General features: G+C 41.0%; 1 protein-coding gene across 1 annotated transcript in view; it reads right to left on the bottom strand.

The window, feature by feature from the left end:
* Positions 1-22,007, bottom strand: part of LOC127584923 (zeta-sarcoglycan) — a 740,120-nt gene extending 718,113 nt beyond the window's left edge. Inside the window, exon 1 of the mRNA XM_052041943.1 lies at positions 21,678-22,007. The gene's annotated coding sequence lies outside the window, so the exon portion shown is untranslated. The remainder of the gene's footprint in view (positions 1-21,677) is intronic.
* Between the last annotated feature and the right edge of the window lie 3,364 nt (positions 22,008-25,371).

Raw genomic sequence — 25,371 nt, 5'->3', positions numbered from 1 at the left:
TTTGAATTCATTTTTACTACACAATTGCTCAATGCAGCTTTTTCAAGGGAAATTAGGGATAGGCACTGCTAGTGTTGTCCGTGTTGGACATTTTCGATCCCCAAACTGCTAACATTAAGCTTTGGTCCACATTGGACTCTATAAACTTAATATCCATCAAAAGAGATGGCAATCTGATAGAGTTCTTTTGCTTCAGAATGGTCAGCTGCACGGCTGAAAGGTCATCAGTGACTATCACAAAAGATGATTACACAAGTGGTCTCAGAGTGAAGTAGTAAGTTATTTACGTGATTATTACATGACTCATGTGAATTAATATTGAATGAACCTAAATAGGCAAGTTTCTGCACACCATCAGTTGCTGCTTTCAAAACTGAGTGTCAAGAATGTATTTAATGTAATGTGACAAAAGTAAAATGCAGAAATCATTTTCAGAGTTACAACAGGATGCAAAAAAATACATGTTTTTTTAAAGATTGTTTCAATAACACTTCACTGATTCTAACAAATTGGAGCAAAATGTAATCAAGGCCTCATCAGTCTCCCATGGTGCTGCATATAGGTCCTGAAGTAGAGGTTCTGACATTTACTGTAGCCATTTTGCAACATAAACACAACAGTGGTTCTTCCAAGGCCTTAATAAAAAAAGCAATTAACTGAAATTGTCAACTGGCACAGTTCAGATTTTAGCCTATTTAAGTATTAATTTAGAATGAAGCAATGAGTTCTAGCAACTGATACAAAATAGAAAGTGCACACCTTAGTGATATTGCAAGGTACAGACCTACAGCTTTGAATTTGTACTGATATTTTGTCTGAAAATTCCTCATTTCTAGAATGGAATGTGATTATGAATATATCCAAGTTGAATTGTGCTACTCTGTAGGTTTGACAGGTCACTTCTGCACATCCAAAGTAATTTGCATGTAGGATCACATTAATTCCCAGAAAATTAGGCTACATTGGTCAAAGGAGTGCACATTGCTGTTATTTCCCAGAACAACCATGCTTTTGGACCTCTGCTTCTTCATCAGCAGGTGTATTTCGAGGTGTTCCTGATGCTGGTCCCAATCCAGCATTTGGCAGCTGATCAAGGTAGGTACTTTAATGTTATCTGTTCTCCATACAGATGTACCAAGCATCAATCATTCAGCAAATTTTTAATGGTGTGGATCATTTGATAATGACTCAATGACTTGAAATGTAGACAATTTAGGCAGATTTGGGAGGGTCCACCAGCAGTGTCTCCTATAACTGTTAGTACTTACCAGTTTTTAATATCAAGAGAAATACACACAAATGCCTATCCTCTGATCTGTCTCCCTTCAATCCAGTTGGGGCTTCCAAAGATCTCAGCATCCCCGTGGAATCTCCTGGGCCTTGCAGTGGCTCCTTTTACTTGTGATCTAGTCAGCACCGAATGCTAAATGGTGGGAAGCCACCAGAACTGAGTTGACCTAGGTGTACCTGTGAGAATTTTGTGCTGGGAATCAAAAGCCTAGACAATTTAAATACCTTCTTTGGAGGCAGTATAAAAGAAAATCAGGATTGCTTACAGAAACACAGTACTGTGTTGTTGATAGTGAGGAGGATAGATTTAGACGATTTAATGATATTGATCAGCTGTAACCTGGACAAGGCAATGGCAAGTGGAATCCTGATAAAAGTGTGAGATGATGCATTGGTGGGGGTGAGAGAAAGAGGCGAGGGAGGGGGGGGAGAAAGAGGCGAGGGAGGGGGGGGAGAAAGAGGCGAGGGAGGGGGGGGAGAAAGAGGCGAGGGAGGGGGGGGAGAAAGAGGCGAGGGAGGGGGGGAGAAAGAGGCGAGGGAGGGGGGGGAGAAAGAGGCGAGGGAGGGGGGGGAGAAAGAGGCGAGGGAGGGGGGGGAGAAAGAGGCGAGGGAGGGGGGGGAGAAAGAGGCGAGGGAGGGGGGGGAGAAAGAGGCGAGGGAGGGGGGGGAGAAAGAGGCGAGGGAGGGGGGGGAGAAAGAGGCGAGGGAGGGGGGGGAGAAAGAGGCGAGGGAGGGGGGGAGAAAGAGGCGAGGGAGGGGGGGGAGAAAGAGGCGAGGGAGGGGGGGGAGAAAGAGGCGAGGGAGGGGGGGAGAAAGAGGCGAGGGAGGGGGGGAGAAAGAGGCGAGGGAGGGGGGGGAGAAAGAGGCGAGGGAGGGGGGGAGAAAGAGGCGAGGGAGGGGGGGAGAAAGAGGCGAGGGAGGGGGGGGAGAAAGAGGCGAGGGAGGGGGGGGAGAAAGAGGCGAGGGAGGGGGGGGAGAAAGAGGCGAGGGAGGGGGGGGAGAAAGAGGCGAGGGAGGGGGGGGAGAAAGAGGCGAGGGAGGGGGGGAGAAAGAGGCGAGGGAGGGGGGGAGAAAGAGGCGAGGGAGGGGGGGAGAAAGAGGCGAGGGAGGGGGGGAGAAAGAGGCGAGGGAGGGGGGGAGAAAGAGGCGAGGGAGGGGGGGAGAAAGAGGCGAGGGAGGGGGGGAGAAAGAGGCGAGGGAGGGGGGGAGAAAGAGGCGAGGGAGGGGGGGAGAAAGAGGCGAGGGAGGGGGGGGAGAAAGAGGCGAGGGAGGGGGGGAGAAAGAGGCGAGGGAGGGGGGGGAGAAAGAGGCGAGGGAGGGGGGGGAGAAAGAGGCGAGGGAGGGGGGGAGAAAGAGGCGAGGGGGGGGGAGAAAGAGGCGAGGAGGGGGGGAGAAAGAGGCGAGGGAGGGGGGGAGAAAGAGGCGAGGGAGGGGGGGAGAAAGAGGCGAGGGAGGGGGGGAGAAAGAGGCGAGGGAGGGGGGGGAGAAAGAGGCGAGGGAGGGGGGGAGAAAGAGGCGAGGGAGGGGGGGGAGAAAGAGGCGAGGGAGGGGGGGGAGAAAGAGGCGAGGGAGGGGGGGGGAGAAAGAGGCGAGGGAGGGGGGGGAGAAAGAGGCGAGGGAGGGGGGGGAGAAAGAGGCGAGGGAGGGGGGGAGAAAGAGGCGAGGGAGGGGGGGAGAAAGAGGCGAGGGGGGGAGAAAGAGGCGAGGGGGGGAGAAAGAGGCGAGGGGGGGAGAAAGAGGCGAGGGGGGGAGAAAGAGGCGAGGGGGGGGGGGAGAAAGAGGTGAGGGGGGTACAATAGTCTAGGACATATACCTCAAATGGTAGGCCCTAAGGAGTATTGAGGAACAAAGCTACCTTGGTGTACAAGTTCAAAGATCCTTGACAGCGGCAGCAAAGGTGGATAAGATCGTGAAGAAGGCATACAGGATATTTGCTTTCATAAGCCAGGACATAGAATACAAGAACAGGAACATCTTAGTACAACCTTCAGTCCTACTGAAGGGTCTCGGCCCAAAACGCCGTCTGTTTATTTCCCTCCATAGATGCTGCCTGAGCCGCTGAGTTCCTCCTGCACGTTTTGTGTATTACAACCTTATTAAACATTGGTTAGGCCACAACCAGAAAACTGTGTGTAATTCCGGTCACCACACCATAAGACAGATGTGATTGCATTGGAGAGGGTGCAGAGAAGATTCACCAGCACGTTTCCTGGGATGGAATGTTTCAGTTATGAGGAAAACTGTATGGGGTAAGTTTGTTTTCCTTGGAGCAGTGGAGGCTGAGGCTGATAGAGGTATACAAAATTATGAAGGGCATAGAAAGGGGAGATAGTAAGAATGTTTTCTCAATGGCAGAGCTGCCCAAGACTAGAGGACATAGGTTTAAGGAAGAAGTTATTTATCAAGGGGCAGTTGCAATCTGGAACAGATGGCCTGAGTATGTGGTGGAGGCAGCACCTACACAATCAGGATTAGTGTAGATGAACAAAATGTTAGTGGTAGTGATAGGCTGAAGGGCCCATTTCTGTGCTGTACAACTCCTTCACTCTATGACCCGAGTCACCAAAGCACAGCAGACTACAGACCAAATGCTGGTGAATGGCATTAGTATGGACAGATAAGTGATGGTTGGCATACCACTTTCACATTAGAACCTCAAGTTGAGAGAGGTAGGAAAAAGAGTTCACCAAGTTAATTTTAACAGCTTTAATGAGGTACAGGATGTTCCCATCTTTACACAAATTGTTTGCAATTAACTACTGGTCTCGAAAACAAGAAGAAAATCTAAGTTGTATACATGAGCATCTAACGGTACTGTTACTATGGAAAACTTCATCTGAACTGAATCAGCAATTATTAGACTGAGGAAACACACAAGAGAAGCAGCAAATAACAAATGAAAGCATAACATTTCCTCTGCTGATTTTATCCTTTTAAATAAGAAATCCGAGAAACTATTTAATCCGAGATACTATTACCATAGGCTGCACTACAACCCAAGTCAATCCGGCTAAAGTCTTCATATTTCTCTGCACATCAGAACATTCATCCCCATACTTGGTTCCAATGCTTGTCCCCAACAGTTCGATAACAAAATGGTGTAAACCCACAGTAGTTTCCAGCAAGGAATCAATATCCTTTACATTCACAAATGATGCTTACACTTCCAACAGCTAGCAGCTCTGTAGGATACACCAGGTAACACAACTCTAAAACTAACCAACCATTAAAGCTCTCAAGCAATTTAATGCTGGTGTTTGCCATACTCCAAATACCTTGGAATTAAGGGTTCATTGGCTATCAAGGTCATACAAGTGCTAGGGGCAGAAAGTATCTGCATCACACAGATTCTTATTGATTAGTTAGAGAACTGGCCTGCCTCAAGAGATTGTGCTGGAAGAAACAACATGCTCCGTTCCATGCATGTGACCAGCAAGCTTTGGTCTTGAGAAACAGAGTTAATGCTTCAGGTTGAAGATCCTTTGTCAGAACTGGGAAGGAGGGTACATGTTAGTACTTGGACAGCAAAGTTTGAGGTGACTCAAGTTAACATAGGGCAAGCAAAGCTGGCCAGAAACATTGGAACTGTTATAAAACTGTCACAAAGATTATGGATAATCTTATTTCTCTTTCAGATAATTATCAGGAAGAAGGTTAAAGCCAGATGGCAGTTGGGGAACGGAGCTTGTGGAGGGATCTGATGGTAATAACTTTCGTAGTGCACCCAGTATTCAACTAAAGCTTCTGTGTGCTATATTTTGAAACCTACAGCGGGGGAAAAGTGTGAGGGAACAAACTGCTATGTAAACTTTGAACCTAATAAGTAGTAATTACTTAAAACACTACAGAAGAAACTCTCTTATTCCAAATTACTGATTCATGTATAAATATAGACACACAGATATTTACTAAAAAGTCAGAATAAGAGCTTTGCAAAGCATACTTGTCAATTCTGAAAGATAATAGAAGTCCACGTAATTTGACAGTTTGCTTATATAATCACAACACATTCACAAAGATAGTTTAAGATTTATGCTTCTGTGCACAAATGTATACAAGAAGGCTATTCAAGTGAAGAGCAGTGTTTGTGTAGTCGACCTGCAGAGACACCATGTGTAGAGCCGTAAATTAAGCTTGGAAACTTGTGCATTATTCAATACTCAGCCATCAGATTTAAAGTTTTGATAACTAGCTTGGAATTCTAGTCACCTTTTTCAGCCACTCTGGTTTCATAAACTCACTGCCTTCAAAGCTTCCAAGATCTCGACACTGCAGCCTTACTTGTATACAACAGATAGAATAAGTTAAAAACTTTTCAAAAGTTTTTGAAAAATTAGCAACAAGATGTAAAATGCAATGTATAACTCATTTATTTAAGAAAAAATAATGCCAAGGTGGTCTAGTGGACCCAAAATATTTTAGTTCTTGCCTCCCTACTGCAAACTTGAGCTGTGTGCAGATAGACCAAACTTCCAACAGATTAGCATCAAGAAAAGTGAAGTCTTTTGTGCCTGTCACAAGCTTGTCCAATTACTTCTGGGTTTAATCACCTGTTCATATACTTTCATAGGATGAGCAAGATTGTTTGACACCTTGGTATCCTGTTTACGATTAAGGCAAGTTTATTCCCCAAGTCTTATCAAAGGCAATTTTCTTCAAGCCTGGAAACACTATTCATCTTTCTTCCCACCTCAACCCCACTATCAGTAACTCAGCTCTTCTATTACTAAAAGACAATTTATATTTCTGGCCATAATCTCCCAATTTGTAGGGCCTTGACACCAAATTCCTTCAGGGTTTGGCCAACTGTCTCTGCAGAATCTTCCACCACACTTAACCATGTTCTCTGAAATTTCCTCCTCAAACTGCCTCATCATTCCATCCACCTTGTGAGAACTACCTCTTTCTTCAGCAAAGCATTTGTCTACCCTCCTCATCTCTCTTGTTGGCATTATGATATCTCACTCCATTATGCATCATTAACTTCAGATCATGTGAGATTTTTTCCACTTCTCCAGAATTAAATGTTAGCTAATAAAATGAAACTAAATATTGAAAATGGAAAAAAAGGTATGGTAACATACCTTGTCATACCAAAGAGGTATGACATGCACACAATCACTCCAATAATATTTTGCCAATTATCTCAAAAGAGCTGGAACAAAACCGTATATTTAAAAAAAAATCGGACTGTAGAATAGATCACTTCAATAGAATTCCTTTCATTGAAGTTTGCTGATCGGAATGTATCCCCACTGGGAGTGTTTTTTATATAAACCACCCATGTTTCTGCAATATACTGCTGACTTTTAAAACTGTTCTTACAATTTTGCATGTCTTTCTGCTATGTATAAACAAAAAAAAGGTTTTCCTATGAAATAAAAGACAGCAGCAAAAATATCATGTTGTGTTTTTGACCTCTTTCATCTCTATGAATTGCTTATGTTCCTTTTAAGATTCTGAACACAAAATTTGAAAATACTATCAGTATATTAGAATATTCATTGAGAAAATTTTGATTAAAAATAACACCTCGTACAGAAGTTACGTGGTCTAGCTTTCAGCTTTCTTTAGACCTGCTACTTCAACATCCAATTAAAAATATAAATAAATAATGATCAGGACCAGCATGCATTTCTAGCTCTACCGAGAACAGCATTATTCTCCCTATTACAGCTCTCTCATATGCTGCTGATTTAAAAATATATTTATAGTCACAGTGCCAATGAGTCACAGATATAGAAATTTACTCCACCACAAGAGTTATTATTAAAATATGCCCTGCTCTCTGCATTAACTGAGATTTCTCTGGAATTGAGTGAAGGAGAAAATTAGCCCCTGCTTTTTAATGCACTATGCAAAATTACAAAAAGGGCATTCAGTAATCAGTACCCCCACAAACAGTATATTTTTTTCCCTCCATACACATCCCTCCCTTTTGGGAGTGAAAATGCTGATTAGTAAACAGATTTCATTGTCACCCGTGAATACTATCGTCATCAGTACCCAGTAAAACAGAGATCCATTGAATTCATGGATAAAAACAATTGTACTTATTCTGAAATTTCTTTCCAAGAAATTCATTCATTGAAAATCGTAAGTAAAATAAATCATTAGGAATTTATTTTACTTACAATAGCTAAACATAATTGATACAAGCAGATGAATGAATCTGTTAGTAAATGAATGTAGCCTAAAGTGTACTAACAATACCTCCCAATTTTTAAGCACAAATCATGCAAAAAAAAATTGTTTTGTTTTAACCTGGAGTGCATCATCTCTGGGCAAAATCATGATCAATGCAAAATTGGACCAGGCACCTCACTGCATGGTTCATACCAACACATCTGACTATTTTCTGCCAGCAGACATGCACATAATGAGGTCACCATTCATGCAATACCCAATTACAGCTTTTATTGACATAAATTAGAGCTCAAAGTTGCAACTTACTACCATCATGTGACAGTCTCAATATATACAAACAAAGCACATATTGGTAACGTGTTGTTTTTTCACATTATAAAGAGTGACTTCAGCAAACAGCCTATTCGCAGGGAGTCTACAGTGGCACCACATCCTACCTGGGCATCTCCTGATGAAAATATATTCATTGCTCAGGTTTTATAAGGTTGTGGTTACTGAGACATAAAATACTGCAGGAAGACCTTTGGCCATGCACACGTGCCTAGACTGCTCTCTTTGTGTAGGTCAAGGTCACATTTATTCTCAACTTCTTCACTTCAAGATCTTTCCAAGCTACCACAACAGATCTCTGATATGTTTCCCCAATTTGCTGCTCACCACAAAATCAAGGAGACCACAGGCACAGGGAACAGATTTCATTTATTTTGATTTCAGCAAGGAACAGGTGACATCTGCACACTGGGATCTGCCACCATTGCTGGCTTCCCACATATGCAAGCAGAAACTCCCATTAAGAACCTTGACTTTTTCATCAACAGGAAAGGTTTCTATCTGCTCAGTGTGCAGGTGATTGTGGATCATCAGAAGAACTTCTTCAAGTCACTGGAGAGAACACGTCACTTTCATCCAGAGGAAGACCACATTTTCAGCAGCCAGCACTGACAGGAAGGATGGGTCCATGGGTCCCATGAGTAAAGATCTGTCCTCTACTTCTCAAATCACAGCAAATAAACAGTGACACAATGAGAGCCACTCAAGTACCAGAATTATTATGGAAAACACCATTGCCCATTAGTTCAGGGGCACCCTATCATTAACACCAATCAAGTGTGGAAACTTCATGATGGTGTCATGTATGCTGCACAACTTAGCCAACAGCAGCTGGCTCCAGTAAAGACATGTACATTAGACTATTGTTTATTGACTACAGCTCTACCTTTAATACAATAATTCCAAGCAAGCTTGTCACCAAACTCCGAGACCTAGGACTCAACACCTCCCTCTGTCACTGGATCCTTGACTTTCTAACAAGCAGACCGCAATCAGTGAGGATAGGCAGCAATGCTTCCGGCACAATTATTCTCAACACTGGTGCCCCACAAGGCTGCTTCCTCAGCCCTCTACTCTACTCCTTATACACTCATGACTGTGGCCAGGTTCTGCTCTAACTCCATCTACAAGTTTGCAGATGAGACCACCGTCGTAGGCCATACCGCAAACAGCGATGAGTCGGAGTACAGGAAGGAGATAGAGAGCTTAATGGAATGGTGTCATGACAACAACCTTTCCCTCAATGTCAACAAAACTAATGAGCTGGTCATCGGCTTCAGGAAAGGGGGCAGTGTACATGCACCTGTCTACATCAATGGTGCTGAGGTCGAGAGGGTTGAGAGCTTCAAGTTCCTGGGAGTGAACATCACCAACAGCCTGTCCTGGTCAAATCACGTAGATGCCATGGCCAAGAAAGCTCACCGGTGCCTCTACTTCCTCAGGAGGCTGAAGAAGTTTGGTTTGTCCCCTTTGACTCTCACCAACTTTTACTGATGCACCATAGAAAGCATCCTATCTGGATGTATCATGGCTTGGTACTGCTCTGCCCAAGACTGCAAGAAGCTGCAGAGAGTTGTGGACACAGCCCAGTGCATCACAGACACCAGCCTCCCCTCCTTGAACTCTGTCTTTACCTGTCATCGTCTTGGTGAAGCAGCCAGCATAATCAAAGACCCCACCCACCTGGGACATTCTCTCTTCTCTCCTCTTCCATAGGGTAGAAGATACAGGAGCCTGAGGGCACGTACCACCAGACTTAAGGACAGCTTCTACCCCACCGTGATAAGACTATTGAACAGTTCCCTTATACAATGAGATGGACTATGACCTCATGATCTACCTTATTGTGACTTTGCACGTTATTGCACTGCACTTTCTCTGTAGCTGTGACACTTTACTCTGTACTGTTATTGTTTTTACCTGTACTACATCAATGCACTCTGTACTAACTCAATGTAATTGCACTGTGTAATGAATTGACCTGTACGATCGGTTTGTAAGACAAGTTTTTCACTGTACCTCGGTACAAGTGACAATAATAAACCAATACCAATACCAGAGGAAGTGCAGCAAGGAGACTTGGAGCCTGTAGGAAAGGAAGAACAGCCTGAAGAGCAGCAGGAGTCTTACAGTCCATATGAAGAGTCTCGACCCAAATCATCGACTGTCCATTTCCCTCCATAGATGCTGCTTGACCCATTGAGTTCCTGCAGCATCTTGCTTTTTGCTCCAGATTCCCACATCCGCAGTCTCTTGAGTCTTCACTAGGACGTTGCCTGGATTGGTGGACCTTACTTATGGGGAGAGATTGGATAGGCTGAGCTTGCTTTCTATGGAGCAAAGGAGGCTGAAAGGTGATCTGATAGAAGTACATAAAAATATAAGAGGCATAGAGGGGGTAGATAGTCAAAATCTATTTCTCCCATGGTTGGGGTATCAAAAACAAGAGGGCATAGTTTTAAGGTGAGAGACAGGAGATTTAAAGGGGCTCTTGGGGTGAGTTTTTTTTTAAAAACACAAAGTGGTTGATATCTGGAACTTGCTGCCAGAGGAGTTGGTGGAATCAGATGCAATCACAATGTTTAAGAGACATTTAGATAAACCCTTAAATAGGCAAGGCATAGAGGGAAATGATGCTAATGCAGGCAAATGGGATAAGGGTAGATGTGCAAATAGGGTGACATGGATGCAGTGGGATGAAGGGCCTGTTTCTATGCTGTACAACTCTATGACTCTAGAATCTATGATAAGGTGAATGGACAAAACCATGGCAAATATAAGAAAGGTGACGACAATCCCTTTGGGCCTAAAGTGAACAGAAATGCAGAAAAGCTTCAAGCAGTGCAGGTCCAAAGGGATTTACAGGTCTATGAATGTAGATCATTAAAATGTCACAAAAAGGTACAGAAAATAATCAATAAGTCCAATGGTAAGCAGACTGGAGAACAGGATTAGAAGTGAAAGTTTTACAACAACTATGCAAAGCCCTTATTTACCCACACCTAGAGTGCTGCAACCAACTCTGGGCGCAACACTTTGGGAAATAAAGATGCCTTAAAAAAAAAATCTATCAGTAGCACTAAACACACTGTATACTAGAGCCAATATGCTATACTCTGTCTCTGCAATAATAAATTTTGGAGACATAATACAATGCACAGACATTAAGAGATGAATGACAGATTTCCAAACAACATTGCCTTGGGACAGATTTGCCTTCGATGGTGCTTAGGACAGATTTAGCAGAATAATACTTGGACTGGGTTAAATTATGAGGACAGATGGCACAAAATACCACAGTATTCCCTGGATTATTCATTTGAAGTTATTAAGAGATTACTGGGAAATAATAAGGTGGGCCAAGAGAAACTGTGGTGGTCTAACACTTGGGGTCATAAAGTGTAATAGTTAGAGCCAATCCTTGCAGGGAGGAAGCTAGGAATTATACTTACAAGCAAAGGTTAGTGAAAGTTTGATTCTCTCTTCCAAAAGCAGCAATAAATATTACATTAATTTTTAATGCTAAACCAGATATCATTAGGCCTTGAAATTCTGACAGATAGCAGAGTTGTTTTCAGCATTCTATGTCTGAAAATCAATTCTTCCCCTGCGCTATTGGGCGTTTGATCCACTCAGGGCCCCACTTTGGAAATTTGATTTGGCACTTTTGTGTTATCTGAATCAGCATCTGACTGGATTTCTAGGTCTTTCCAAGATGGGATGGCATTGTTCCTTGTGCATCATTCCTTTTGCCTGGGGAAATAGACTACATTGTCCTGAAAGCACTGTTATTAACAATAGAGACCCCACTCAGTAAAACTTCATTACTTGCCTCCTACGCTTCAGAGCACCATCAACCTGACCCTCACCTCCCCCTTCCCAGTCCCTGAAGCAGGCCAAATTTCCTGTTCTTCTGACGAGGAGCTGATATCTTCCCCCTACCCCATTTCATCTTCCATAATTTAAGGCTATGAAACAGCCTTATTACACATCTTTGAGAGCACAGAATAACTTCTAGGCCATAAATTTCAAATAACCAAAGATACTAAGGTATATGGGACAAACACAGCCAGATCAGCCATGATCTCACTGAATAACAGAACAATTATAAAGAGCTAAGTGGTCTAATCATGTTCCTATTTTCCACATTAATCTCATTTCAAAGACTAAATCCCAGACAGTGCAGCACTCTCTTATATCTTAATCAAGTCTCAGCCCACGTGTCTAAAATGGAATTCGTACCTACTCTGGCTCAAAGATGACAGTGTTTCCCATTAGTCAATGGGTAACATACAGAACATTATGTCAACAAGTTTTAAGAAACTCAGAAATTGCAATAAGTCTGCAATTTATGCATGGTTTTGTTTTTTTTCCTCATTTGAAGACATACATGGCCACTTAGGTGGCAACCAGTCCAAAATATTTTTTATTTAAAGTCAAGTGAAATTCTAGAACTATTTACAATACAAATTGTAGTACCTGTAATATTGCTTGTGAACAACAATTGTTGCCTTAAGGCAGTCAACCCTTTAAGTTTTATGATATACGACTAACCACTTTCCGGATTGCAACAACATTTATAGATAGCCCCAAAGACAGTCTACGATAAACTCTTACATAAAAACTACAGACGTTTTATTTGAGTTCATTCTGTCTCATGTTGTCTCTGCAATAGACTTCATCAAAGATTATGAACACACATCACACGTTTAAATAAATGCACACTGTAGCCAATAGAATTAAATAAGCTAATAAACGTAAAATGTGTGACCTACATCAAGCAAAATCTGCCAAAGCTATAACAATGATACCAACAAAAACTTAAGTAAATCTAGCACTTTGTTAACATTAGGGGGGGGAAAACTTACACGTTGTAATTTTAGAATTAATGACACCACATGCAACATAATGGGCATTGTAGGTAATATTCAAAAACAGATATTTCACAGCTTTAAGTGGAAAATACGAATGTGTTTCTAAATCAGAATTACATAGTCTGATAAATATCAAAACCCTTAACACATTGGAATTTTGTTTTACACTAAACTTCCAAGTGGTCGTGTAAACAGAGCAAAAAATCCTTGACTGCAAGAGCTGAGAAAAATCCCTTCCATGGACTCTAGTAAATGCAAGCATTGCTTGGAGATGTCATTAAATGGGCTGGTACAGTTATCTCTCTTGGTTTCATTTCCTGCTTTTGGAAAATTTCCACCTGAAGTAATGTCATTGAGATATAGCAGAGTTTGAGAACTTACAGGTAGAACAGAAAAAGATATCATTGTTGCAGATTGCTTACTAAGGACATTTCATAACCAGAGAACACTATTTAAAGACTAACTAAAATTAGGAATAACAGAACAAATTGAGTTCTTTCAGATTGAAAGATAATGCACACAGAGAATAAATTACCAAACAAGACCTCTGGGTTCAAAAGAAAACTAAATTCATCCAAGGGAAACCAAGGATTGCAGATCTGAAATCCAAATGAAAAAAAACAGCAAGATGCTGGGAGGAACTCAGCAGGTCAGGCAGCATCCATGGAGAAATGCAGACAGTCAACGTCAGGACTCTTCTTCAGTACTGAAGATAGGAAAAGGGGAAGTCCAATACAGAGGGGGGAAAAACAGAGCAGTGATAGGTAGACAAAAGAGGGGAGGCAGGGTGGGCATGAGGTGCTGATAGGTAGATGCAGGCAAGAGATAGTGATGAGCAGATGCTGGGGAGGTGGGGATAGCAGATCCACCGGGGGATGGGTCAAAGGTATGGAGGGGAGGAAAGGAAAAGAAGAAAAAAAAATGACGAGGAGAAAAAAAAAGAGAGATTGGCTAGGAAAGGGAAGAAAAGAGGCAAGGTGGGGGAGGGGGGTGTTTGGTTTACTTAAAGTGGGAGAATTCAATGTTCATGCCATTAGGCTATAAAGGTCCCAAGAAGAAAAATGAAGTGCTATTCCTCCAGTTTGCGTTTTAACTTCTTCCAGCAGTGGAGGAGGCAGAGGACTGACGTATCAGTGATGGAGTGAGAGGGGGAATTGAAGTGACTGGCAACAGGGAGATACAGATCGCAGTTACGGACAGAGCACGGGTGTTCTATTAAATGGTCACCAACTCTGCGTTTGGTCTGGCCAATGTAGAGGAGGCCACACTTGGAGCACCGAATGCAGTAGATGATATTAGGGGGTAAATTTCTGCCTCGCCTGAAAGGACTGTTTGGGTCCCTGGATGGAGGTGATGTAGGGGCAGGTGTTATACCTATGGCAGGGGCAGTGGAAAGTTCCTGGGGTGGCAGTGGGAGGGTGGGGAGGGAGGAGTGAACTGGGGAGTCGCAGAGAGAGTGGTCCCTACGAAAGGTTGAAAGGGGTGGGAAGGGGAAGACATGCTTGGTTATGGGGTCCCGTTGGTGATGGTGGAAGTGGCGGACAATGATGATATTGGCTATGCAGACTGGTGGGATGAAATGTGAGGACAAGGGGAACCTAATCCATGTTGGGTCTGGTAGGGATAGGGGTGAGAGCAGAGGTGCGGGTGTGAGCTCTCTCAACCACAGAAGGGGGAAGCTACGGTTAGTAAAGAAGTTGGACATCTCTCTGATGTCCTGGAGTGGAAAGCCTCATCATGGGAGCAGATGCGGCGGAGGCAGAGAAATTGAGAGAAAGGGATAGTGTCCTTGCAAGAGACAGGGTAAGAGGAACTGTAATCAAGAATTAAGAATTAATCAAGAATTCATCCAAGAGATATAGACAGAATGAGAAAAGCTTACCTGTGATTAAGTAGATTGGAAATAATTAAAATACCGCATTTTTCAAAATGCTGGATTAGATGTACATTTTTAATCTCCAACCACCCAGGGTGTTTTCATGTCAAATCATGAAATGAATGAAATAAATCCACTGTTCTAATATAGTCAAATTGTTGTCAAACTATGAACCTTATCCTTTGAATGATGAAAGAAGAAAATTGTTTAAGGAGGGAAAAACAGTGTAAAAGTTATGAACTGATATTCAAATTCTTAGTTTTTCCAATTAGGAGTTCTTGCCCCTCGTTTTCATTGAGATTTTCTTGCTCATCATCTATCGATACATGTTATTATCTGAAGGAAATAAGAATTCTCCTGTTGAGCACAATGCCAGCTACAGTCTTAAAGTGAGATACTATAGCGCCACATACTGTCATGGAGATAACTAAAAATAGAACTTCAAATTTGCTAACAGCACTGTATCCACATCCTTTGATAACTGCAATCTGAATAATGTTATTCACAGTTATTCAACTTTGTTAATATTCTAAAATAATAGCAAAGATCTTTATTCAAATGTTCAGCCTAAACAACAAATCAATTTTTGCATATTTATCTGCAGCAGTATTAAAGGTTACATTCCAGTTTACATCGGCATGTTTCAGAGGAATTTTAGTTTCATGAACAGTCTGGTACCTTACATTTACAGTTTAGTTTTTTTAAAACTGAAAATGCAATTTTTTTCATTGAAACAATACAAATATAAAACTTTCTTCCAAAACAGATGTGGTCCTGTTTAGTATTGTATCATACAAACTGCCAGAACCCAGGCTCCTCCATCAGCCTTTGCTGTATTTCCTGATCTCAGCCATATTGGCAGTTGGGATACTTAAATAATTTCATCATCTTTTTGGGCTAGAAAGAGGAAAGATTCACCCATGGTACACAATCATGACTGCCAAGTTATTCTCTCTGAAGGTAGTTTGTTTGGAGACAACAAGCAAGAATGAAATTTGGTCCTGCTGTTATATTGACAATACGGAAATAGTTTTCTCACACAGATTGTCCAAGCTCACTCATAACATCAGTCTTTTCAGTATAAGATGCAGCAGAAGGCAACTGACAGCCAATAAACCATACTTCCAACAGGAGGCAGTAAATTCATCAGCAAATTGGAACCAAAAAGCAAAATCAAAATGGCTAAACCTGGGAATGCTTAAATATTAAAAAATAAACATTTTCCAGAATATTTCACATGGAACATAAGCTGTACACAACCTCATTAAAAAAATGTTTAGGAACCACTTACAGAATCTGCACATCATGCAATTTGCATGGCTAAAATAAATGCATAAAGTGGTTTACTGAAGTGCTTCCTGCTCAGAAATGTATATCAACATTTTAGCACCACAGCAGGAATTTAGTGGACTGGTTGCTGACCAAAATATCAGGTGCTGCATTGCTGAATTTCTTGCCCCCCAAAAATTTTTTCCATTTTTAATCATTGAATGAGATAGCACTGGAAGAGTCCGTCCAATCCAATGTGCCTCCAAAGGCTTTGAAAGACTAGTGCATAATAGATATTTGTAACTTACTATATTAAAACATCTCTCTTCATGCTGCTTTTTTTTAAAAAAGCAAATTACCTCAAATCTGGTTACTAATTCTCTTATCAGCAGAAAAAGTTTCTCCATCACAACCTCCATAATTGTCAATACCTGTATTAAATTCTCCCCTTCTTAACACCAAAAAGCATCCTACTCTGCAGCTTCCTTATCTATTTTCTACAAGTAACTAAACTACCCAAAATTATTTGCAAAAGCTTAGTATATTTATTTGGTGCCCTTTATTTCTAAATAAAACTAAAGATCACGTGCAACGTCCTTGAAAATCAACTACTCCTGCCACCTTCAATAATGTTCAATAAATGTAGAGAAAAGGCTGAATTATTTTTCAAGTATCTCATTATTATAGTTATGAGTTAAAAGAGAGACTTCATCCAAGTTTAATAATTTATTGAATATTTTTTCATACTTTAAAAGTATAGTAAGTTCTAGAAGTCTCTCTGGAATATGCGAGACTGACATAACTTTTTAACTATGTAACTTTCAAACAATGAACCCTTTCAAGTTAAACCAACAACCAAACATTCTGACTCCCAAATGTGACTGGGAAACTTCTGACAAAAGGTTAAATTGCAATTATAAGCAAAATTCAAAACTAGGGGCAAATTTGCCATACATTTCTTTTTGCAGTATCGTCCAAGGAATGCTGGTTCTTAGTGATTAATACTACTTGTAATTTGCATCCATTTCCAGCATTCATTGCAAGAGAACTGGGTTTTGAATATATAAAATGGTGACAGCTAAAATAATTTGCAATAAATACCTACACATTAATACATCAATGTCCAGTACACAATTGCTCATGAAACCTACTTTTACAATTTCAAATACACATACTGACTCAATATTGATAGCATACTAAAACTCACAGCAATGTAAAGTGAAAAATACTTAATGCAAAATGCAGGAGAATATGATGAAAAATGTTCAAGATAGAGTATCATATCATTCTACAGGGACCAAACTGTAGGCATCATAGTACCTTCCAATAGCATTCTAAGTAGTACTAAATCTAGTACTTTGTATTTTATTTCGAATGTTCAAAGCTACATACCATTCCTTAGACAACAAAGTAGTCCAACAAATTGGTTGCTAGACCTCAGAGTCAGATTTATTAACACTGACTTGTATGTCATGAAATTTTTTGTTTTGCAGCAGCAGAAAAGTGCAAAGACATGAAATTACCGTAATTCACTAAATAAATAAAAAAGAATAACGAGGTAATATTCATGGATTGTTCAGAGATCTGATGGTGGAGGGGAAGAAGCTGTTCCTAAATTGTTGAGTGTGGGTCTTCGGGCTCCTGTATGTCCTCCCCAACTGTAGTAATGAGAAGAGGGCATGTCCCAGATGGTAAGGGTCCTTAGTGATGGATGCCACCCGAGGCACTGCCTCTAAAATATTTCCTCATTGGTGGGGACAGTTGTGCCCATGATGGAACTGGCTGAGTCTACAACCCTCTGCAGCCTCTTGCAATTCCATGCATTGAAGCCTCCATACCAGGCTGTGATGCAACCACTCAGAATATTCTCTACTATCCATCTATAGAAGTTTGCAAGAGTCTTTGATGACATACCAAATCCTCTCAGATTCCTAATGAAGTAGAACTGCTAGCGTGCCTTCTTCATGATTGCATCAATGTGTTTGGCCCAGGATAGATCCTCCAAGATGTTGATGCCCAGAAACTTGAAGCTGCTCATCCATTCCACCACTGACCCCTCAATGAGGACTGGTGTGTGTTCTCCCAACTTCCCCTTCCTGAAGTCCACAATCAATTCCTTGGTCTTGCTGATGTTGAGGGGTTGTTGCTGCGACATCACTCAACCAGCCAATCTATCTTACTCACATACGCCTCCTTGTCACCATCTGAGATTCTACCAACAACAGTGGTGTCACTTGCGAATTTACAGATGCCGTTTGAGCTGTGCTTAGCCACATATTCATGAGTGTAGAGTAGAGAAGTAGGCTAAGCTTGCATCTTTGAGGTGCGTCTGTGTCAATTGTCAGTGAGGAGATGTTGTTACCGATGCGCACTGACTGTGGTCTCCTGATAAGGAAGTCGAGGATCATAAAAGAAATATAAATGAGTTGATCTGTTAATTTCTCTTCCATGCAGAGTGCCATGGCCAAATTGATGACTTGTAAAGGAAAAAAGGCAATGAGCATTTTAAGAAGATGGCTACCTTCAAAATACTTAAAAAACGTTAAAGTTTCCTGGAAAAGTTAATAGTAAAGCATTCCTTTTTCTACATTCCCTTTGTAAATACATGAAGCCCAAGGTAATTTCCTTGATGACAGAGAACCAAAGTGCCTTCAAGCCAATGAACTCTGCCACTGATTTCAAAAATAATTCACACAAGAGAGCAAAATATCACTGAAATACCTAAATAGATTCAAAAAGAATTCTTTTTCCAGAGGTACTGATTCTGAAGGTTAAGATTCAGATTGAAAAACAAAGTAAAATCAAAAAATGTTGGAAACACTTATGAGGTCAGGCAGTGCCGAGGGAAGGAGAAATAGATTTAATGTTTCAGAAAGATGAATGGTCTTTGATCTGAAATTTTAATTCTATTTCTCTTTCTACAGATGCTGCCTGACCTGCTAAGTGTTTCCAGTATTTTCTGATTTTACTTTAGATCTCCAGCATCTGAAACCTTCAACTTTTATTAAAAAGGTATAAAACTTTGGTGATTGCATGATGAAAGATTTAGATATTCTGCATGGGAAGGACTTCTTTGAAGGAAAACAGACTAATGCAGGACCAACAAAATATAAATGTCATTACCATTCTGGCATTGATAGGTTTCTACATATAAACTAGGTCAACATTTACCAGGTTAATTACTGGAAACAATCAATACTGCTTCAGATACAGTGTTTGCCATATGAAGGTTTGCAATGCACCATGTTCATTTTTAGTTAACTGCTTAACATAAAGTAATCTGAAATGTTAACATGTTTTAGTGGCACACTCAATTGATGACTGAATATTCAATTTACAAACCATGCAAAAGACTAGGTCAGGTTCATTTACTGTCCTATTCATTTTTTTTAGTGGAGAATATCTTGAGAATTACCATAACCCCGAATATGAATGAGAATTTGGCCCATTGAAATTTTCAGACACAAGCTTAAAAAGCTTTGATGTTGTTTTTAATGCAACAGATTATACTATAAAACATTTTATAGTGCCTGGGCCAAGGAGTTGTCACACAACATTCCTTTGTGGTAATAAGCATACTTATCTGGTAACAATTTCACTATTTTATGGCACTGCCATCTTCAAGGTGTGTTTCAACACCAATTCAGCACCTAGCAACCAGGCTGAGAATTCTATGCCACTGAGTAACCCACCAAGCGGTTTGGTTACATTGTAATCTCATCATCAACTGATTCATTCAAACCCGCCACTATGTATCACTGGTATTGATACAGAAATCTACATTGTTTCTGCAAAGTGTGCTGTATACATAAATTGAGAAATGTATAATCTTTTAATAACAATTTTCATATCAGCAGTTGAAATAGACTAGTAACAGAAGTAAAAAAAAACGTAGTTTAGTTTAAAAAGATAATAAAAGCGCAAGAACAAGGTAAGCAGAGCGATAAGAGAGAGAAAGAGAAAGGTGATTTGGAGCAGGAGCACATAGTCAGTTCACACCGAATGTCATGGAAGCAGTAATGTCAAGAGGTTCGTAGATGAACCATGTCAAGTTTATGCCATTTTCATTCCGTATTAAACTGACTAATTATGGTGAGAATGCAGAATGAATCCAATCTCTGTTTACCACTACAATTGATATATTCAATAGATCCTTCAAAATCAAAACTTCTTGCTACCATAAAAAGCTGTTAATATTTTACATATTAATGGAAAATAAACATTATTGCTGTTAAACCACAAAACGGCCACACTGTCCCTACTTATTGTGAGTAAGCTATTAATCGATGTTCTGATGATGGCCCAAACTCTCCAAATCTACATTTTTAACACCAAAGGCTTAGAAATCTTCGGAAAGACTTTGAGAGTCTAAAACAAAATAATAGACAAAGGGTTAAAACAAGTTAATAACATAATTGCTTTATAATAAATCAAAACTAATCTGGGCTGAAGTCTGCTAATAGCAGAAAATGAAATAGAATCAAAGAACAGTGGATGATTCCTTCAGTTGTAGACTCAGTATTAACATGATACATTGGATAAAATTACAATGGTTGTAGCAGCAAAACAAAAAGAAACAAAAAACAATTTGAGAGATACATAAAGAAATATCAGATTTAGAAATTCAGGACTATTGACCCGGATTAAATCCACGATGCCAGCTGTTAAAAGCTCTAACACGTTCATTTAAACACCACCTTTGTTCGCCAATTCCTATTTTATAATGCTCAGCAATGCCAAGTGAAAAAAAAGTTGTGGTTCGGCTGTGGAGCCGCGACACATCTGAGTGCGAGTGCATGCAAACCACGAACGTTTTTTTGGCTAATTTGGCTAAAACTGGGATCTACAGTTACTTGGCTAATAAAGGGCAGTAAAGAGTCTTGAAGCGCTGCAGTTATGAAAAAAAATACTTGGAGCCAAAAAAAATACGACTGAGATTGGAGAGGAATACAGTAGAGCAAAACCAAAGCAGATCCGGTCAAAACCCGGGATAAACTCTTAAGGCACAAGCAGGTTTCATCGTGTTTCCGTGCACAGAATCAAATCAAGCAGCAGGTTTAAATTAGCAGTGCATTTCTACAACATTGAGATTACGTATTCGGGGGGGGGGGGGGGGGGGGGGCTAAACTTGAAAACAAAAGGAACTATCAGTTTCAACACACCACTCACCAGCCACCCGGTGTAAAGCAGTTTACACCATATATTAACCTCGTCAATTTTGCTGGTACTCTTTCAATGTCGGATTCTGCAATATGATAAATTCAAGAGCTGAATCCCTTGAAGAGATTGAGTTCTTCAATCATCCCAAACAAACCGGGAGATTAATAATTTAAAACAAAAATAAATCAATTCACCATACTGCTGCACGTTGCCAACCACTATTTCCCACAACTACTGCAAACCTCATAAGACACACATCAGCCACGTACAGAAGCTTCTCGAGCTGGTATAATACAGTACGTACATCCAGTGTAGAAATCGATATGGTAGATTAGACTAGGAGAAAAATAACTTTTATTTATACATTAATATAAAAATTCTTCTCCGTTCGGTCAAAACTGCACGCGATCGCATAAATGTAGATGACGAAGAATCAGAAATCTCAGTTTTGTAAATGAAACGGAAACATTGAGTAAAGAGGAGGGGCAATAAACAGAGCGAGAGAGAACAACATTCACCGGAGAGTCAGATAGTAAGAGATGGGAAGCGTTAGAAATTAGTTGTGAGGGATACGGTTTATTTCAGTATCTACAAATAAACCCGTAGCCATTCGGTTCCTTCTCTTACACATTCTTCTCAAACACGAATTGTTGATCCACACAATATCGCAACCTACCTAGAACTCGACGATGAAGAGTAACTAGTCTTTTCTAGTCACTGATGTCACATACCTTTAACTCTTTAGGGTCCAGGACTGGTGTAACAAATTGCGGGAGAGGCAGCAGGAAGAAGTAGAAAGTTGTAAAATCTAGACTTGCAATTCCCAGCTCAAACTCAGCATCGTCCTCCGCTGAGTTCGGGTCTCTCTCAGTCTTATTCCCATAGATCACGCCTCCAGTGATTTTTTTTAAGCACTTTTCCTCCTCGGGATTTCTTTTGCAAACGCAAATTATGCTCCAAACCAGCAGATCACGTCTTGTACAATTAAAAAAGGAAAATCCTTCTTTCGGGAAGAAAAAGCTTTTCTTTAGTGAAGAACTAAATGCCAGAAAATCGTTGCATCATTAACAACCGTTTCCCTTGTATGGCATCATGCGGCAATTTACAGGAACACAAATATTTAAACTGGCGAGTGCAGTAGTTGGTGATAGCCTTTCTCCATTATGCTGATGTAGTATCTAATTTCATATCTGATCAGCTGTAAGCCATTAGCATGATCAATTTCACCGACTGCGGTTAAAAACAGTACCCAGAGCTGACTTCAAACTGAAACTGCTGACAGCTGATAATATTCACAAGATAATACCAGGGATCCGGAGGAAATGCTCTCATTTTAACATTCTCAGCAAACGGATAGAGCAGGAAGCGTAGGCAGAAAGAAGCATCTGTAGCAGACAAGGGCTGATTCACTTGTGTTTTACTGCCCTTGACCACCAGGTGACTACACTCCTGTCTTTTTAAGACACTGAGGGGTTTCTTGTAAGTCGACAGTGCTAATATCCTTCAGCAGTCAGTACTCCGACTGGTCTTAATGCCCGTCGATTCTCATTGTCGGCAATTGGGAATTAACCGCTGAAGTAACATTTGGTTATAACGTTCGAATTCGCATTATCGCAAAATACCGTGTAGCGTACAATGTGAATTTAATCGGTTATTCACTGAAGAGCCGAGCTTTGTCCAAATAAACTTAAAAACGTACAGTACTATTAGGGAAGATCACAATCAATTTAAACCCAAGCAATGAAAAGTCAGGAAAGCAGATTACAGCCTGGGATTCCAGTTTAATAGATTCTTATGCAAATAACAAATTATAAAAAAAATACAAAATAATCTGTCAAAGATTGCCAACTTGGAAGTCCTTAAATCCAGATTTCAGTACAACGTTTTCCAGAATGAGACTTAAGCTAAGATCAAATTTCCATGCTATTTTAATCGGATGCATTTAGTTTGTTCATTGACTCATCTTTAATGTGACCATAAATATATCCAATTTGCAAAATAAACAGATCTCAGAGCTAACCCTTCGTGCAAGTTGTGCTCATTGCAGTTCAGTTGTCAAATTGTCATATTGTTGTTTCACCCTTGCACCTGATAAGATTTGGCCAATCAGCAACAAATCACAACTGAAATGGGAATGGAAATACCACTGAGTATGTAGTAAATGGGAATGAAGTCCATAGATCAACAATCACCCACAACCTATATAATAAAAACAAGAAAATCAGAGCTATCCAAAAACAATTTAGCATTTCAGCACCTTAGTTGAGCATAATAATCAATATTTTGAACAAAAAATATTAATTAATTAAATTCACCTGCATTTGGTCTTGACCTCCCAAACACATTACCAAAAATACATTTTTTGAGGATCTGGGCTTTGATGACAAAGCCAGCACCTATGGCCCATCATGAATTATCCTCAGAAAGGTGGCAGTGAGCCACCTGCTTGAACAGCTACAGTCCTTCCAGTAAAGGCATGTCCATATCAAACAAAATGGGATTTATGCAAGATCAGTGCAAATGGGTGGCTGATGGGCCGAAGGACCTATTGCCATGCCGTACATCTGTATGACAATGTTGTTGGGTAGGGTGTTCCAGTAGGCAGTATTCAAAGCACCATCTAAAACTACCTTTATCCATTGTGGATGTCATGGGTTTGGAAGGTCTGTTGGGGTAGCACAATGCATTTTATAATACCCACAGCCATAGTGTGCTGTGCTGAAGGGAATAAATGTTTAGGATAGTGGAGGGGGTGCAAACTAAATGGAATGCTCCCCACTTCTTGGAGCCACTCATTCAGGCAAGTGGGGAGCATTCCATATTGTCCTTTTTAGATGGTGGAAAGGCTTTGGGGTCAGGACTTGAGTTACTCACCACAGAAGGCCCAGCCACTGATCTGTTCTTGTAGCCATAGTACTTACTTGGCTAGTCCAATTGCATTTCTGGTCAATGGTGAACCTGCAGGCTATTGTTTGTGGGGGAAGTCTGATAACAGTGCAACCAGCACCTCTACTTCCTTAGGAGTCTAAAGAAATTTGACATGTCCCCATTGACCCTCATTAATTTTTATTGATGCACCACAGAAAGCATTCTATCCGGATGCATCATGGCTTGGTATGGCAACTGCTCTGCCTGTGACTGCAAGAAACTGCAGAGAGTTGTGGACACAGCCCAGCGCATCACGGACACCATTTGTCTTTACCTCACGCTGTCTTGGCGAAGCAGCCAGCATAATCAAAGACCTCACCCACCCAGGTCATTCTCTCTTCTCTCTTCTTCCATCAGGTAGAAGATACAGGAGCCTGAGGGCACATACCACCAGACTTAAGGACAGCTTCTACCCCACTGTGATAAGACTATTGAACAGTTCCCTTATAGGATGAGATGGACTCTGACCTCACGATCTACCTTGTTGTGAACTTGCACTGCACTTTCTCTGTAGCTGTGACACTTTACTCTGTACTGTTATTGTTTTTACCTGTACTACATCAATGCACTCTGTACTAATCCAATGTAACTGCACTGTGTAATGAATTGACCTGTACAATCAGTATGCAAGACAAGGTTTTCACTGTACCTCAGTACAAGTGACAATAATAAACCAATACCAATATGGCCAGAACTTTCACCTAGTCCAACGGTTGTGGATTCACTTACTTGTTAGTACAGATGTATCCCACCACTGCAGCTTCACCAGATAAGCATCTTATTTTTAAGTATGCCTGGTGCTTCTCCCTGCATCCTCTCCTCCACTGCTCATTAAACCAAGGCTGATCTCCTGGCTTGGTTGCTATGGAAGACTGAAGAATATACCAGATCACACATGGGGGTGTACATTTATGCTGCTGCTGATGACCCACGGTTCTTCAAGAGCTGCCAGGTCTGTCTGCATCTATCCTATTTAACATGATAGCAATGCCACACAACCCAATGGAGGGTGAACTGGTGAACAGAATTTGTTTCACAAGATCTGTATAGTGGTCACTCCTATCAATGCTATTCTGGCCAATTGCATCTGTTGCAGGCTGAATGAGGAGGATGAAGTCAAGTACCCCCATGTTGGTTCATTCATTACCTGGTGCAGACTCAGTATGGCAGATACTGTATGTGCCTCAGGATTCAGCCAGCTGTGGTTCTACTAAGCTACTCTTGGCACTGGACATGAAACCCCCTGACCCAGGTTACATTCTGTGCCCTTGTTACTTCCAGCACTTCTTCCAAGTGTTGTTCAACATGGAGGAGCACTGATTCATTAGCTGAGAGAAGGTGGTAATTGATAATTAGGAGGTAGTTTTCTTGCTTCATAGTGTCTGGAATCAATACTGATGATCCCCAGAACTACTCCCATGCACCTGCACATCACTGCATCCTGATGGGTCAGACATACACAGGGATTACAATGAAGGAAATCCCATTTTTCACATT

The sequence above is a fragment of the Pristis pectinata genome, chromosome 2 (assembly GCF_009764475.1).
Source record: "Pristis pectinata isolate sPriPec2 chromosome 2, sPriPec2.1.pri, whole genome shotgun sequence".
NCBI classification, from domain to species: Eukaryota; Metazoa; Chordata; class Chondrichthyes; order Rhinopristiformes; family Pristidae; genus Pristis; species Pristis pectinata.
Note: the sequence above shows the minus strand (reverse complement) of the source record. Positions and strands in the feature narration are given on the sequence as shown.